At 42.6% G+C, this 16924-nt stretch overlaps 1 protein-coding gene across 5 annotated transcripts in view; it reads left to right on the top strand.

Annotated features, from left to right (window-relative positions):
• The window catches only part of MID1 (midline 1), a 677015-nt gene that overhangs the window by 253230 nt on the left and 406861 nt on the right, over positions 1 to 16924 (top strand). For 2 of the 5 annotated variants that reach the window (XM_049704927.1, XM_033420199.2), the window contains exon 1: positions 9797 to 10193. The exons of the other annotated variants lie outside the window; for them this stretch is intronic. The gene's annotated coding sequence lies outside the window, so the exon portion shown is untranslated. Of the gene's footprint in view, positions 1 to 9796; positions 10194 to 16924 lie in introns of those variants that run through there. 5 annotated transcript variants of the gene reach the window in all.

The raw sequence follows: 16924 nt of genomic DNA, 5'->3' as shown, positions 1-16924 counted from the left end.
TTAATACTGTTTCAAGTCCTTTTTAGAAAATACCATAGAAAGTGTAAATGAGTGCACACCGGTCAGCAGAAATTCTTAGCCTGCATTAATTCAGATTAACTGTGGGGGGGGGGGTAAAGGATCGGGGAAACCCCTGTGAAATACTGGGACAACTCTTCTAAGAAGAGAACCCCAAAGACTTCATATGCGCAACCATAAAAACAGAACCTAGCTTTAGGGATTTTTTTTTTACTATCTTGTTTTGCTTCCCGTCATATATATTCCCAAGTAGACCAAGAACTAGATTGATTTCTAAATAGAAGTGCTTATTAGGACTAAGTGAAATACCAATTCTAAATGTAGCCCTGGTGGCATTGGGACACTAGAGAGGTGGCATTCTCAGAGAGCAACTCTTTGGCAAATGACAGCTTTCAGTGTTGAAAGTTTGGTGATCAGTCTCTCCGAGGTTCCTGAAAAACTTGGTAAACCGAAACTATTCGTTGACACACCTACAAAACCTTCAGAACCACATAGAAAAAAATACACCTGACGTTGCGAAGATTCTCTGTATGCTAATATGTTTCCAAACTATGTCAGATCTCTGAGTTCTTTTAAAGAATGATCCTTTTCTCTGATCCCTGTAGCTTAAGAGAATAGCGGGGAGCCGCATAACAAGGCCGTGGAGCTCTAACACCCTCCTGGAGCCCACCCGTCTATTTCTCTATCTGTCTGTTGCTCTTTGTATGTCCCTCCCTGCCTCTGGTCTCTGTCCTTCTTCGATGGATCTTTTCTCAATCTTGTTTTTCCTTCTCTGGCCACAGTGTAAAATGAATGTGGTATGTTGTTTTGTTGTTCTTGTTTTGTTCTGTTTTTAAATAACTTTGGGGGGAATAATTTTAGGTTAACAAGTTTCAAAATAAGTACAGAGAGCTCCTTTATACTCTTTACCTAGTTTTCCCTAATGTTAATATCTTACGTTACCATGACACTTCTGTCAAAACTAAGAAACCAGCACCAGTATATTACTATTAACTAAACTACAGGTTTTATTCGGATTTCTCTAGTTTTTTTCACAAATGTCTTCTTTCTGTTCCGGGATCCCATCCAAAGCACTACATTGTATTTAGTCATCGTGTCTCTTTAGGCTCCCCTGGGCTGTGAGTTTCTCTGTCTTTCCTTTTCCAAACCTTCCCAGTTTTGAGGAGTACTGGTCAGGTATTTTATAGAATGTCACTCATTTTAGCTGCCACAGTCTGAATGTTTGTGTCTCCCCAAAATGCATATGTTGAAATCCTAATCTGCAATGTGATGGTGTAATTCTCATGATTGGAATTTGTACCCTTTATAAAAGAGACCCCACAGAGTTCCCTAGCCCCTTCCGCCAGGTAAGGATACAAGAAGTCTGCAGCTCAGAAGAGGGTGCTCACCTGACCATGCTGGCAGCCTCATCTTAGACTTCAAGCCCACAGAACTGTGAGAAATAAATTTCGGTTGTTTCTAAGCCCCCCACCCTGTGGTATCCTGTTACAGCAGCCCAGATGCACTAAGACATTAGGTTTATCTCTTGTTTTGCTCATGATTAGACTGGGGTCATGGTTTGGGGAAGGATACCAAGGAGGTGAAGTACCCTTTTCATCACATCGTAACATGCTGTCAGCATCACTTATCACTGGTAATGTGTTCTTGTTGATTTCTAATGCCACTAAATGCACGTTGCTTTTAATGCAAAAACAAGAAAATGCAATATTTTATATGTTTCACTATAACATAACTTTTGAAACTCTTCCCACCTTTAGTTAGGTTGCAGTTATCTACCCCCAAATGTGAACGTGTGTCTGACACATAGTATTTAATCAATATTACTTGGTAAGTGAATGAAAATCTCTATATCTGTCTCCAGCCTCATCTATACCATAGGTCAGGGTCCCTGGGTGGGGAAAAAGAGATATCTCAGGCAGCCTAGATACTAGCCACTCCATAGTGCAACCGCTCTTATCGATTTGGGTTTTAAAGAGTTAATTAAAAATAACTTCGGAAAGCTGTGATACATTTTCATCCTCCTAAAAGGATGTTCGAAGTTTTCTTTTGATTCTGATATTCAACTGCGGTGTTGTAAACAGTGCTAATGTAGTGGGAGCTAAGCAGGTAGGAGTTAAGAGATACAGACCTTGGGAAATGGGGGGGGCAGTTTAGAATTATTATTGTACAGTTGCTTATTTTCATTGCTTTTTGAGGATTTTCCCTCCTGCATGGTGTTTTGCCATCTCATTAAAAGAGCAACTGTCAAAGACATCATCCGGAAACACCTGCCTGGCGAAATGGAAAGAGGCAGGCTTCTAAGAGCTCTGGCTTCATTTTCTCTGTGGCTTGATCGAGTTTTCATGCTTTACCCAAATTGACAGACGCAACTGCAAGTAAAGTGAACTGTTCAAAAATTCAGCTTGCTTGATTTCGCGGACCACGCATTCCCTCCAAGCTAAGTTTAAGAGGCCAGAATGATTGCTAGCCTTTGCTGGTGCCACTGGTGGCACTGGTGGCGTGGGGATCTTTGAATGAAGGAGCCGGGTTCTCCTGTACCAGGGCCTATGGAAAAACGATCTGCCACCGTGGGGAGGTGAGGGGGCAGGCTGATCCGAGGAAATAAGAGTTTCTCTTATTTCCTATTCTTTTCTGTATGGGTGGTTAATAATTTTAAACTGTCTTGGCATTTCGCGAGTTATTCAAAGGCCCCAAATCCTGGCGGGTGGGGAGGTTTGTGGGAGTGAGGTGGGTGGGAGAATCTGTCATTCTCGTTTTCTGTTTTGAGAGTAAACAATCTTGACTGAAAAGAAAGTGCAAAACACCTTCTCTCCCCCATCGACCATGGGCCCAAAATTCAGACGATGAGTCCGTGAGGGAAATAATGAACAATTTTCTAGCCTTTGTTCCTCTTCGGGTTCAAAAAAATATTAGAAAACCATGGGTGACAGAAAGGGCTTTTACAGGGACTTAGACACCTAAAAATCACTTTCAAATAGAATTTCAAAAAAGAAACTCCCCGGGACATTTCATATACTACAGCGAATTGGGTGTTTGGGTACTCGGACACTGAATTGCAAAGGAAAGGTTTCTTAAGATAAGCGTTTGTGTTTCCAATTTCCCCCACTTGGCTCTTTATGATAACAGCTTTCATAAATAGCATAGCAGTTGAAACATTTATTATTGGAACAGAAATGCAATTACATGCAGATGTTGTCCTGTGATTCATTGCTTTGTGCTACACACATTTGCAAGCTGGAGGAAGAACAAGCAGGTCATCAAGTAAATGCTCTCGGCTGAGCTCCACCTACTCTCCTGGCTTGAGTTATCTCATCTCTTCTGTAAGTGTTGCCACGATCTAGTCCTCCGTGGCCCTTCTTGGCAGCCTGTTTCATTGTGCAGTTACTCCAACTACCGTCAAGAATGTCTTTTCATCCAACATAAACGTTCTTTACTTAATCCAAACCTGGTTCTTTCTCCAACATTCCTGTTCCAAGGCAGATAAAAAGACCACCCCATTTATTATTATTATTTTTTCGTTTGTCATCGTTTTTGCCTTTTGGTAATGTCACATAGTGATCAGAGCTATGAAGGTGATAAAATAGGGCAATTGACATGGAACCACTGCATGTGGGATGGGTGGTGATGTCCTTTCGGGTTGTCATTTATCATGGATGGCCTCTTCCTGGAGAAAACTTTTGCATAAATTCTGAGGCTTTAGGGGTTAGCCGTGAAGATGCCAGGTGTATGTTTCCTCTTGCTGCTGTAACAAATTATCATAAGCTTAGTGGCTTAAAACAGCCCAGATTATTTTTGTACTGGTCTTTAGGTCAGAAGTCCAACACAGGTCTCACTGGGCTAAAATTAAGGTGTCTCCAGGGCTGCGTCCCTTCTGGATACTCTAGGGGAGAATCTGTGCCCAGCTTCTAGAGCTCAGGCTCAGTAGTTGTGGCGCACAGGCTTAGTTGCTCCGCGGCATGTGGGATCTTCCCTGACCAGGGCTTGAACCCGCGTCCCCTGCATTGGCAGGCAGACTCTTGACCACTGCGCCACCAGGGAAGTCCCCTGCTAGAGGTTTTAAGCAGAGGATGGCATGATCTGATGTATATTTTTAAAAGATGGTTTGGGATGCTCTGTGAAGCATAGACTGGAGAGGCAAGGGCAGAAGCAGGGAGAGCAATTAAGAAGCAATTATGGGGAATTCCCCGGCGGTCCAGTGGTTAGGAGTCGGCGCTTTCACCGCCGTGGGCCCGGGTTCAATCCCTGGTCGGGGAACTAAAATCCCACTAAAAGAAAAAGCAGCTACAGTGATCTAGTTCAGAGTTTCTCAACCAGGGGCAGTTTTGCACCCCAGCCCAGCACCCAGGGAACATTTGGCAATGTCTGAAGACACTTTGGGTTGTCACACCTTGGAGTTAAGGGGGAAGAGTGCCACTGCCATCCATTGGGAAGATGCCAGAGATGCTGCCGAGCATCCTGTGATGCCCAGGGCAGCCCCCAGCACTAAGAATGATCCCGCCCTATAGTGCAGAGGCTGAGAGACTGGAAGGGTCAGAGGCGATAGAAAGAAGCAGTCAGAATCGGGATTCAGGGGCGTTTGGACACACAGTCACCCATAACTAGGCTTTAGCTTTCAGGGCTTGATCAAAGGAGGGATAGGCCGTGGGGTTGACTGCAAAGTAGACTAGATTGGAGAGGGAGGGGGTGCGGGGCATTTGGGGGAGGGAAGGAGAGGTGATATTTAGAGTGCTGGGCTTTCCTCCAGGCACCCAGAAAGACACGCCGCAGGATTTTCATTGCATTCCGTATTGGCTCTCTTTTCTGAGCTCCTATGCATTCGGTGTTTATCATGGTCTAGAATTGTAAACCCAGGGAACCCGGGTCCTATTTTCTTCTCCATCATCACTAGCTTGGTGACATTAGACAACTGAGTTAACCTCTCCTTGTCTCCATTTTCACCTGTGTCTAATTAAGACAACATCTGCTTTATCAAGCTCAGCTAGTTACAAAGAACTTGGGAAAAAATTAAAGGGGCTATATGCGTACATTCTGCTTTGCAAATTTTTTCCCTTTAATTTCATTTTTGTGATCCTTCTTTTCGAGGTTTATTATAGTTTTCACCAGTCATATTTTTTTACCTAAAAGACAATATAATTGATAAATATTTAACAAATTGAGAAGGTAAACTATATTTTGGATTTTATTTCCACGACCTTCTCAAGAATTACGTGGTCCAATTCTTTTTGAATATTTAATAAGGAGACCAGTATAGTAACATTTTTGGCTAATTTAATTGTATTTATTTCACCAGTTTATTCACTAGCACCTGTGTGGAAAGCAGTATTAAACGAACTAGGCCAAAATAGTGTCCCTCTCGCCTTCTGGGCGCTTGCAGTAAATGTGAGTCCCTTGCCATTCTGGGGCGGCTCTCATAATGTAGAGAGTAGGGGTCTGCAAAGCATAGCCCAGGGTTGGCTGCCCGGGTTTGTAAAGCACGTTTTTACTGGGACACAGTCACGCCCGTTCATTTACATATCATCTATGGCCGTTTTGGACCACAGTAGCAGAATCGAGTAGTTGCAGCAGAGAAGCTTATGGCTGGCAAAGTTGAAAATATTTACTATCCCGCTCCTCGCAGGAACAGTTCGCTCACTCCTGACCTAGGGCACTTAGTCTTTTGGAAATTTCTGCTTTTGCTTCTGAATTTGCTCTGATTTCTTATGTCTGAAAACGTGGATCCCCAGTGAAGTAGTATTCTGAGAACACCTATTTTCCACTGCTTACATGGCTAATACCACCATACCAAAGGCTTTACAAGTAAAAGTGCTAAGCTGCCAGCATATGTTCAACTTATAGGCTAGTATTAGCTCAATATGGTTTTTCTACCATCCATTTCGTAGACGTTTCATTCCAATCTTCTATTTATCACTGTTGAACACAACCTTCTTTCTTAACGTCTTTTTCCCCCAACTCTTCAAGGTCGTTTTGAATTATAATACAATCCTCTGAGGTGTTAGCTATCCAATTTGGCACCATCTGCAAATTAAATCAACTTGCCTTTTATTTCACCACTCAAGTAACTGATAGAAATATTAAGAAGAGCCTGCCTCAGGACATCCTTTTCAAATGTCACTCTTTCCCTCAAGGTTCAGCCAGAACCACTGATAATCTGTGAGTCCACCTTTAAACTCCCAGTCTTCTAGAAATTGGATCTGGTCAGTGATTTCCAAACTTCAAACGCCAGTCATTATGCCATAGGGGTCGTGAATGCGTCTACTGAATGGATCCTTTCCTCCAGCCAGATGATTTGCCATGGCTGTCATGTCTTCGTTCGTCATGTAGTCTGGTTCTCCTGTCTTTCTCTGAAGTTAAGCAGGGCCAGAGGACTTGCTCTGGCCAATGAAAGGTGGGCGGAAGTTTGTGTCCTTTACGGAGTGAAGTTTTGAAAGGCACTTCATGATTCACCAAGTCCCTGTTTCCTGTGTCAGCAGCCGTGGAAGTACGTGTTGAAAGGAACCTTCATCAGCTTGGGTTCCTGAGTGACTTTGGATAGGAGAACCCTCCCTAGTGATCTGCATGAGTGTGCAGCGTGAGTGAGAGATACACCTTTGTTGCTGTAAGCTACTGAGATCTGGGGGTTGCTTGTTACCAGAGCATCACCTCACCCATTGTGCCTGATACAGCTCTTGAGCACCATAACATTTTTCTAGAAATCTCCATTAAAGCTAGGGACTGTTCTTTTTCTATACATCCTTTTCTGTGTGTATCCCTCGGAGAACCTTATCCATTGGGCACACCAATTAAATGTTTAGTGCGTAGAAGTGAATTAATAATAGATTAATAGATGGATAGCTGGCTGACATATTTAGGGAATCTTTTATATGCTTTTCCATCCCATTCATATATACAGAGCTAATGATAAAATAACTCCATGTGCATCCAGCTTCCTAAGTATCTTCGAGGTGTTCTTCAGTTGAACATGCTGGTCCCCCTCAACTGTGAGATAAAAGGACATTGTCATTATGATGGCGGCATTTGGCTCAGCCCAGGTCTAACAAGCGTAATCATGGTAAGGCCAGGCTCTGGTCAGTAAGAGTAACTTGCACTAACTATAGTGAGAGCACTAGCTTGGACACTTGCCTTTTAGTATTTCTGTACTGAGGTGGAACTTCAATTAAACATGTTTGCGTTATACGAAATTTAGGGAAACATTAGAGTTTCACATTCCATAATATAGACGTGCACAGGCTTTTCTTCAAGATTGTTAGCTTCGTGAAGGGGGGACATGCCTCACTTGCTCATGGTTGTATTCCTAGAACCTAGCAGAATGCCCGGACCATAGAGGCATCAATAAATACGTGGAAGGATTTTTAAAAAATCGCATTCGGTACTTTCCGTCATCTGTGAGACACGCACCCATTTTTATTTCCATTTTGGAGGTGAGGCTCAGACGCATTATAAGTAACTCATGCAAGGTCACACAACCAAGAGACGGAACCAGAATGGAAGCATCTTCTGCCTCTAAGGCATTTGCTCTTTCTTGGATAGTGTGGTACGCTCAGGGTTCAGTAGAAAGAGCGAACATTCTGGGGTCTGATGGACCGAGATTTGAATTATAGCTCAACTACTCATTAGTTATATGTCATTGGGAATTTCTCACATCTGTCCCCTGATGTTTTCTTTAAACCACAATGATATTTTCTGCCCTTCAAATCGGTCTTGTATTTTATTTAGTTTCCCATAAGTGCTATTTTTTTGGCGTGGTGTAATTATTCAGCTGTAAGTACTCTCTCATTGGGGTCCTCTATGGTTAGGTTGATTTCATGCTGCTTCCGCGACCCAGTCTTTCCCAAACCATTTCTTGAGGCATCCAAAATGCATTTAGCAGAGGGTTATATTCCCTCTTTGAAACAGGCTACTTTCAGATCCAAATTTCGTTTTGACCTTCCAATTCAATAATTATAGCCTAAGACATTTTATGTTTAAAGCCCAAATGATTGTTTGCTTAGAATTGTAAGAACAAATTTGGAGGCCAGCTTAAGGCACTTAAAGGTTTAGCCTGCCCTGGAAAAAAATGCATTCTTTGTCTTGCATCGACATGTTAATAAAGTCTAAAGTTCCTGCACAAACAGAACTTGCTTCTGCGGGAATTACGAGAACCTAAAAGCTGCGGGATCATAAATGGGCTATATTAGTGAAAGCTATTTACCTAGCATGGCACACAGAGTTTTATTTAAGATTAATGAAAACCCAATAAGTAGAAAACACTAATATTCCTTCCAGTGGGGCAGTCAAGATGAGTCTTAACTTGATATAATAGAAATGTGTGTACTCTGAACAGAAGAACGTGTGCAATATTTGCAAAGTTATATTTTCATAATATTTTTAACCCAAATTTGTATTCAATAGAAATACACTTAATATCTCATTTTAGGATCATTCTGGAGTCATGTAAAGGCAGTCATTTTAGCAGTAACTTATGACTTTATAAAGAGTATTTTTATCAGTTTGTGTATTGCCTGTAAACTCTCTGGACATGTGATTCCTAAAACTTATATTTGAACATGGAAAACTGCCATTTTAATGTTCTCCTGTCTCTTCAAGTTGACTTGATTTTTGCAAATTCTCTTGGAAGTCAATTCTAGCAGATCTGGGATTTTGGATCTGCTACAAGTGGATCCCGAGATTTTGGACCAGTCACTTTATCTCTGTGAGTCAATTTTGTTATCGTGAAAAGGAAGTAATAACACGCACTTCCTGTGGAGATGTGAAGAGAAATTGTATGGAAAAGTCTTTACCCAGTGGAAAATGCAATCAAAGAGTAGTTACTCTTCCTGCCCCGTGTTTTTTGCACTCTCCTGCTCTTAGCAGAAACCCTTCATCATTGGCTTGTGTTGGTGCTGGCTTCGGTAGTGTGTAAACATTCGTTCTCTCCCCTTTCCCAAGCAGAGACCTAAAACGCAACACGGAGCTATTTTTGCTAAGAATGGCGTTACTCAAGGAGCAGTCAACCAGTGGATGAAATAGGAACAAATGATTCATTTTAAGATAAGTTTTATTTAGCAGGCAGTCTTCACCTCCAACACTCAGGTGCTAAGTCTTGAGTCTGTACTTCATATTGAGACTTCAGTGGAATCGGTTAGACTTGAAAAGAATTATTACTTTCCTCCATGGTAGATAAATGTAGGGGGGAGAGCCAATTATTAGACAATTGATGTGTTACACTTACGTTTAAAAACTGTTTTGAGCCTAGAGTTAGACCTTCCACAGAGTACTTTTAAAGATACATTTTCTTATCTTCTGAAGTCTAGGAGGTTGTTTAAAATTTTTTCCATGTAATTATGCAAATTCACAAGTCTTAGATTTCTTTCCTGAAACCATCAAATAACACTTCAATATGTGGGCTCAGGAGGGTTATTTCAGGGAATAAATATATGTCATTATGTGTCATTTCGCCCATCAAAAAAAAAAAAACAGTAGCAATTACTGCATTGTAAAAGGAGTAAACTCAAAATGATCTCATTGCGTTATCTACTAAAGGCCTGGGAAAGTTGAATAACTGTTAGTTACTCTGCTCAAACAAGGCACTGGAGTCTCACTTGACAGAGGTTTGTTCGTGTTCTTTTCCCATCACATGTTCTATTTGCTTCTTTGAAAAATAATTTCAAGACAAGTTATATCCTATGCTTCGATTTTTCTCCCTACAGTGCCTTTATATAATATAAGGTCGGTCATAGCTCATGATATAAAATACTAGCTGTTGACTCACACTAGAAGAGCCAATTTTACAGACTGCCGGGATAAAGATGATTTTAATTAAATCGCACAAATCCCTTTGTACTGCAAGCAAACCGTACGCAGGCTGGCTGACTCTGAGCCATTCTGGCGTGTGTAGAGTTAACCAGGTTACCGGGCTTCCTAGTTAACTTCTTTCACCAGGAATGCAATTCGTGTTTACCTATATAAGGAAACCTGTTAGGCTGACCTGAGTTTGGCGGATTTTTGCGCTGACTGGGAGGCGTGGAAGCACACAGCCCGGAGAGGGGGAGTGATTCCGAGCTGGACAGAGCAAGCTTCCTGAACGCCCCAGTCATTCAGCTGATCCGAGGCAGCCTGCTTGGAGGACCTACAGGTTTGCCTCTTCCAGATCACAGTTGAGGAACAAAAACCCCGTCCTAGGAAAAATGGGGAAGCCGGTGAGTTTTACCGATCTCTCTCTGCTTGCTTCTGCTAAGGGGCACGCCTCATTGCTCTCACCCAGGAAGCAAAGGGAGAGGCGTCGCTCAGCCGCTAACTCCACAGCTCCTTCCTGAACAAACACAATGCTTCGCGAATACCTCCAGACAACTTTTCCTGCCTGTTTTGTACCCCAAGAATCCACAGAGGCAGTGATTTTCGCTCCTTAGACATTCCAGAGAGTGTTTTTTTTACTAGCCAAGAGTTTCTCTCCCACCGCGATGAGCAAACTTTCTCATCTTTGTTGCACTCTGAAAGAGTGGAAATGAGCCCTGGGGTGCTTTGCGAGAAGGCTGAGTTCCCCAAGGAAGTAATAGTAAATCTAAGTGGGGTTCTTAAAACCACAGGCAGTGTGATAGTCTGCAGAAGTGCAATTTGTCACTAAAAAGGCAGTCTGAAGGTATCATTTTTCATTCATGCGGCAGCAAAATCCTTGCATCCTGCACATGTAATAAAGGACACCTTCTGAGACACTGAGGAAAGAAAGAAGCCGAGCGGGGCTCTTTGTTCTAGACAATGTAAAGAAGCCCACTCTTGTATTTTGACAAGTAGCGTGTGTCTATTTATACATAAGGCAAGAATGATGAATAAAGTCTTTATGTCAAAGGCATTGCAGTCGATTGAGTTAAATTTTGGCTCTATTCTGTATGTAGACAAAAATTGAAATCTGAATGTAATTAAACATGGAAATGTGAAAGTGTTTAACAGACTTGCAGGGGAATTTTAGTAATACTCGGGAATGGTCAATTATCAGAGGCAACTGAGTGAGAAAAGAAAAAGCTATTGCAGCTGAGTTCTGGGGCGTAGGTAAAACTTTTGAAAAGAAAATCGATTTTGTTTTTTAATAGTACAGCCATCCAAAGTGATTTTTGAATTGGGTACAAATTTTTATTTTTTTATGGCAAGGTGGTTTTATTAATTGAGTGAGCTTGTTTGAACGATTTGATTGTTCATCTCGCAGAGAAATATTGTCGTTTTCTGTCACAGCGACTTAATCCTAAGGGTTTGGGGAGCAGGCAAGTGGCACAAGGACCCAATTTCCAATCTCTCATATTAAGAAATTATTTTTTTAATTAATTTCAAGAAAAGTAATCAGCGCAAACAAGCAGATTTGAGAGAATGGCCACTTCTTTAAAAATTGCAAGTCATAGTCTATTCCCTAGTGAGGCTATTGGTTTAATACAGGGATTGGCAACTGCATATTCATAAAAACAAAAGCTATGGCCAATTTTATGTAGCGCTCTCGACTTGCAAAAGCCTTACTGTTTGCGGTAACACAGTTTAAATGAAACCTGCTCACCTCAGTGGGAATAAAACCGAGAAAAGCAGTGTGTGTAATACAGTAGATGTCTTAGCAAATAAAATTAATAACACAAGCGACAGAACTGAGAAGACTAATGCAAATGTTTTAAAGCTTGTTATCTCCTAGGTGCTGCTCAGAAAAACAGGAGTCTTGATACTGTATTGCTTTTGATGGGAATTAGGAACCCAGGAGACACAAAACACTATTTTAAAATACACGGTTAATAACAGATGTTTACACCGGGTTGTCTCACCCTGCCGAAGAGATGGCCCCAAGCCAAATCAACTAGCACGTCTGCCGTTTTTTCTGTGAGCTGATATGTACGCAGTTATTATACACTGATTACATCAACAGCCAAAGGAATATATAACCAGAAAGGTAGATAAGTCTCCTAGGGCGAGGAGCACTGGGGGTGAGCTTGGGGTTTGGGGAATCTCCTGTTTAGAGTTCTCCTTGCCAGTGTCTTATGAATTACTGTCAGTGACTGGGAGCCCTGACTCCTGAATCTACTTACCTTCGGCTGCCCGGCAGCTCATTTGGGGGCAGTAATAGTGATTATTGTATTTAACACTCTGCCATTAATAGAGTTCCAGGCAGATTCCTTCTTGAAGATTAAAGTTATTTCAGTGTGAGAACTAATCCTGCAGTGAAAGGCAGGTAGGATGTGGTGGTGTTGCATTAGCTGTTTTCGAGTCACTGGTGCTGCGTGCTTGTGTGGACATTGGAACCATTCGGCAGCCTCCTTAGGTCTGTGAGACGTTAGTAAGTGTCCTGGTGAAGGAGGATGAAAAGTCCTGGGGGCGGAAAAAGAGAGTAACGGAGCATCAGTGCGGTCCTTTGCTAATGTGTGTTGTGACTCCCTGAAAAAGTGCAGCGTATGAAGTATGGTTTGCTGCACATTTCCCTGATGGCTCCATTTTTGCCTGATCATCCCGAGGAACATTCTCTAAGGCAAAGCTTCCCAACAGATGGGCCAAAGAGTGCTGGGAGATGATCAGTGGGTTGCAGACATGCCCAAGACTTAATCCCTCTTTGGCATCTGGGTCATCTGGCTGTGCCTGGGCTGGCCGTATCCCCCTGAAGTCTATCCGTGGACCACATAGCTTCCTCAGTTTGCCCCAGTATGTTGTACAGATAGGGTCAATTTCTATATCTGTCATGATGTGTGAAAGCTAGGAAACCGTCTTTGACAATCCAGGCCCAGAATACAGATAGAGCCAGTCAAACTTCAACTACACTGTGTTAACCCAAGCCTTGGGGCTCAATGTGATGAAAAATACCCTAATTTTTATCATCTTTCATGCTACGGTGGGGATGTCAAGGTCCTCTGTATGTCATCCAGTTTTCCCCCTTTATTCTATAAAGAATTTAAGTAAGTATTTGTGCGTGTGTTGCTGTCGTTGTCGCTGTTGTTCTATTCTTAAAGATCTCCTGGAAAGCTGATGGCAAAGTGTTTCCTCCCGGGATCCTTTCTAACGTTTTGTTATCATTTATGCTTCCCTTTCTCAGACTGCTATCACAGTGTGTTCGGCTGAGCTCTTCCTGCCGCCAGTGTGGCCTAGTCCAGAGGCAATGACATAAAAGAACCTGGTTTCAAAGGTTATTTATCAATTGTAAATTCTTTCCTTAGACCCTGTACCAAATCTGTGCACAGCATTCCTATCCCTGGCGAACTTTCTCTGCCTACCATTTGACATCAATCACCTTTTCAAAAACATTTTGTGTTATTAATTCCTGTTACATTCATTCAGCGAATCTTTATTGAGTGCCTTTTGAAGTCCTATGCTAAGTACTCGGGAGGAAAAGCGGGTATACAAGAGACAGATGAACTTAAACCAAATCTTCGTGCAACTGATAGCATTTCCGCAAAGAGAAGTCTCATTGCCTGCATGGTGTGCAGCATTTGAAGTATGATTTGCTACAGACTTACTCGACCACTCACTTTTATGGCTGATCGTCCTGAGGGGCGCTGTTGAAGTCAGAGCTTTCCAACTTGTGGGCAGAAAACAGGTTAACACACAGGTCAAGATGTTCATGCTTTCAGTGACCAGATGATTTCCAGGTCAGAACGTGTCCGGTAGATGCCCTGCAGAGCGTCTCTAAATGACAGGGAGCTGGATGATACCTATTTATATTTTGCTAATGTATTCTTCAAGGCCACATTTTCTTGGGTTGTCAGGGGTTCCCAGGGCGCCACATTAAGAAGAGAGCTTTCCAGAGTACTAGGTAACTCGAGAGCTTTTATACTGGCTTTTAACCACTGGAAATTACTAATTGTCCAGTGACAATTCTTATGAGGCTGGCAAGAGCACCTGCTGTTACTTCTAGGGCTGTAGATGAGAGGCTTAGAATCAGGGACTGTGAATCAATAACTGGTTTGCGCCAGCAGGATTTTCGAAGTATCTAGGACACTGGCAAAACCAATTTAAAATATATTTATATTTGAAGAATGCTTGGCTGGCAAGGTGATAGATACTAGACTAGGACTTCTAGTTAAATGTAAAAGTACATTTCCATTTTTTAATTAATTGCTTGCAATCACATGTAAGGGAATCTTCTGTGAGTGAAGCTTTCGGAGAAATTGAGTTACTTTACGTAGTATTGCCCAGGGTTCAGTTAATTTTGTTTTTTTATTTAAAAGGAAAATGAAAAAAAAATAAAAAATAAAACAATTGAAAAAAAAAAAAGGAAAATGGAGGGCTTCCCTGGTGGCGCAGTGGTTGAGAGTCCGCCTGCCGATGCAGGGAACACGGGTTCGTGCCCCGGTCCGGGAAGATCCCACATGCCGCGGAGCGGCTGGGCCCGTGAGCCATGGCCGCTGAGCCTGCGCGTCCGGAGCCTGTGCTCCGCAACAGGAGAGGCCACAACAGTGAGAGGCCCGTGTACCGCAAAAAAAAAAAAAAAGGAAAATGGAAATGGATAGCAATGCTTTGTGGAATATAGCATTCTCAGGTATGCTGGGTGCTTAATAGCTGGATCTGCATAGAGATTGGCTCCAACTGCGCACTCTCTTGTGAGCTGCTCTTCACTTGTCTAAACTTGAGACAGACATGAAATTAAGCAGAACCTCCTCAATTTGACAGTTTCAGTTTTAACACGTGACAGAATTGGAATTTTGGTCAAAGAGCTCGAGCCAGGAAATACTGCATTATTTATAGCTATTGTTCTGCAACAGAGGCCTTGGTTATTTAAACCAGAATTATTTCCCCCTCCCCCATGAGTATCTAATTGTGCAGCTATTTCGATCTGTACTGACAGAGTCATCATGTATTGCCTTGGGGAACAAAACAGTACATAAACTACTAGAGAACAGATAACAAGTTTATTCGAACTGATATACTTGGCTTAAAGCTAAGAAACAAAAGAATATAGCGTGTTTCCCAAGTTTCTTCCAAAGTAGTGGATGGTGGCTTTGGCTGAGTCATCTTAAACTTCTCTGGGATTCAATTTCCTCATGTATCACTGGAGACATAAATACACAATTCACTGGACAGTTATGAGTATTGAAAGCACCTAGCACAATGCTGGGCAGGAGGCCAGTCAATAAGTATTAGTTGGATCTGAAATGTGTCGGGGTGGATGAGGCATCCTCGAGTAAACAGTTAAGGGCTGGGGACTTCCCTGGTGGTCCAGTGGTTAAGACTCCGAGCTCCCAACGCAGGGGGCCCCGGTTCGATCCCTGGTCAGGGGACTAGATCCCGCATGCTGCAACGAAAGATCCCATGTGCTGGGAAAAAAAAAAAAAAAAAGGCAGTTAAGGGGTTGAAGAAGTAGAAGACAAACACTGGTGTCCCATATGTCATTTTGCCCACTCGGTGATTTCAAATATGCTTTTCAGTGAAGCGTGATATACTTTCTAATGTCCTGTACCAGGTCCTCTTTTCTAATGTGTGTTACCTGTTTGTCCCCTGTAGGTTTTGTGTTTGAGACCCTTGTTCTAAAGGCTTCGGTAGCAATCTATGTTGTCTCAGACATAAGTTTCCCCCTTTTAAGGTGTTTTCCCCAAAGTAACACGTTTTATAAGCAAAACTTGTTTTACTAACAATAAGTAGAATTCTCCCTGGCTTCAGTTCATAACAGTGGTTATCCAGGGGTCTTGAGGATGGACTTCTCTAAGGTGTTATGCCCCCAAGGTTATCCTCAGATCCCACTCTCTTTCTCCCACTCCCCACACATCACATCCCACCCCAGTGGAATGTAACATTTAATCTGATGTCGCTCCTATGATGTGGACGGGATGTGTCCTGTGGGCTGGTGTGCCCTGCCCAAAGTTCACTCCTGGCTAAGGCAAGTGGGGACCATATGGTGTTGGTTTGATGAGGAAACAGGGCAGGTGTATGAGTCAGCTTAGGCTGCTATAACAAAACAGCGCAGACTGGGTGGTCAAATCCCAGACATTCATTTCTCAGAGTTCTGGAGGCTTGTAGATAGCCGTCTTCTCACTGTGTCCTCACATGATGGAGAGAGAGCAGTCTCTCTCTCTTCCTCTTCTTATACAGGCACTAATCCCACCATGGTGATCCAGCCTTCATGACCTCATCTAACCCTAGTTACCTCCCAAAGGCCCCATCTCCAATATCAGCGCACTGGGGGTTCGGGCTTCAGCATATGAACTTGGTGGTGGAGGGGGGGCACAATTCAGTCCACAGAAGTGGCTTTATCAAAACGTAGATCAAGTGACTCTCTATTTCTGACTTTTTTCATTGAACTTGAGATAACCTCTATTGTAAGATACAGCATTAAGAAAGAAAAAACATTCTTCCATTTAGACCCTAACAGTGTTTTCTTAGCATTGAAACATTTTATGCTACTTTTATTGAAAGAATTCTTCTAGGCTTATTTAGAGCAATGTTTTACAAAAATCATGTATTCCTCCTTTGCATACATAAAATGGAAAATATAGTCAGGGTAAACTTTGTAAGATTCCAACTTTGCTAAAGCACTTTTCATTTGGAGTTGTCACGTGTATGCTTTTCTGCACGATGCCATCATGTTCTGTGCCAAAATACAGCATTTCTTATTTTTTTCCTTTTTTCTTTTTTTTTTTTTTTGCGGTACGTGGGCCTCTCACTGCTGTGGCTTCTCCCGTCGCAGAGCACAGGCTCCGGACGCGCAGGCCCAGCGGCCATGACTCACAGGCCCAGCCGCTCCGCGGCATGTGGGATCTTCCTGGACCGGGGCACGAACCTGCGTTCCCTGCATCGGCAGGCGGACTCTCAACCACTGCGCCACCAGGGAAGCCCCACTGCATTTCTTTTTAAAGAGCTTCTCTACTATCTCTGAGTCTCTACCAAAAGGCAACAACCAGAACTATGTTCCTTCCTCAAATGGTCCTACCTGGGAATGCAGTTATCCCTTCATACCCCCAGGAATATCCACCAAGGGACT

The sequence above is a fragment of the Orcinus orca genome, chromosome X (genome assembly GCF_937001465.1).
Source record: "Orcinus orca chromosome X, mOrcOrc1.1, whole genome shotgun sequence".
NCBI lineage: Eukaryota > Metazoa > Chordata > Mammalia > Artiodactyla > Delphinidae > Orcinus > Orcinus orca.
Note: the sequence above shows the minus strand (reverse complement) of the source record. Positions and strands in the feature narration are given on the sequence as shown.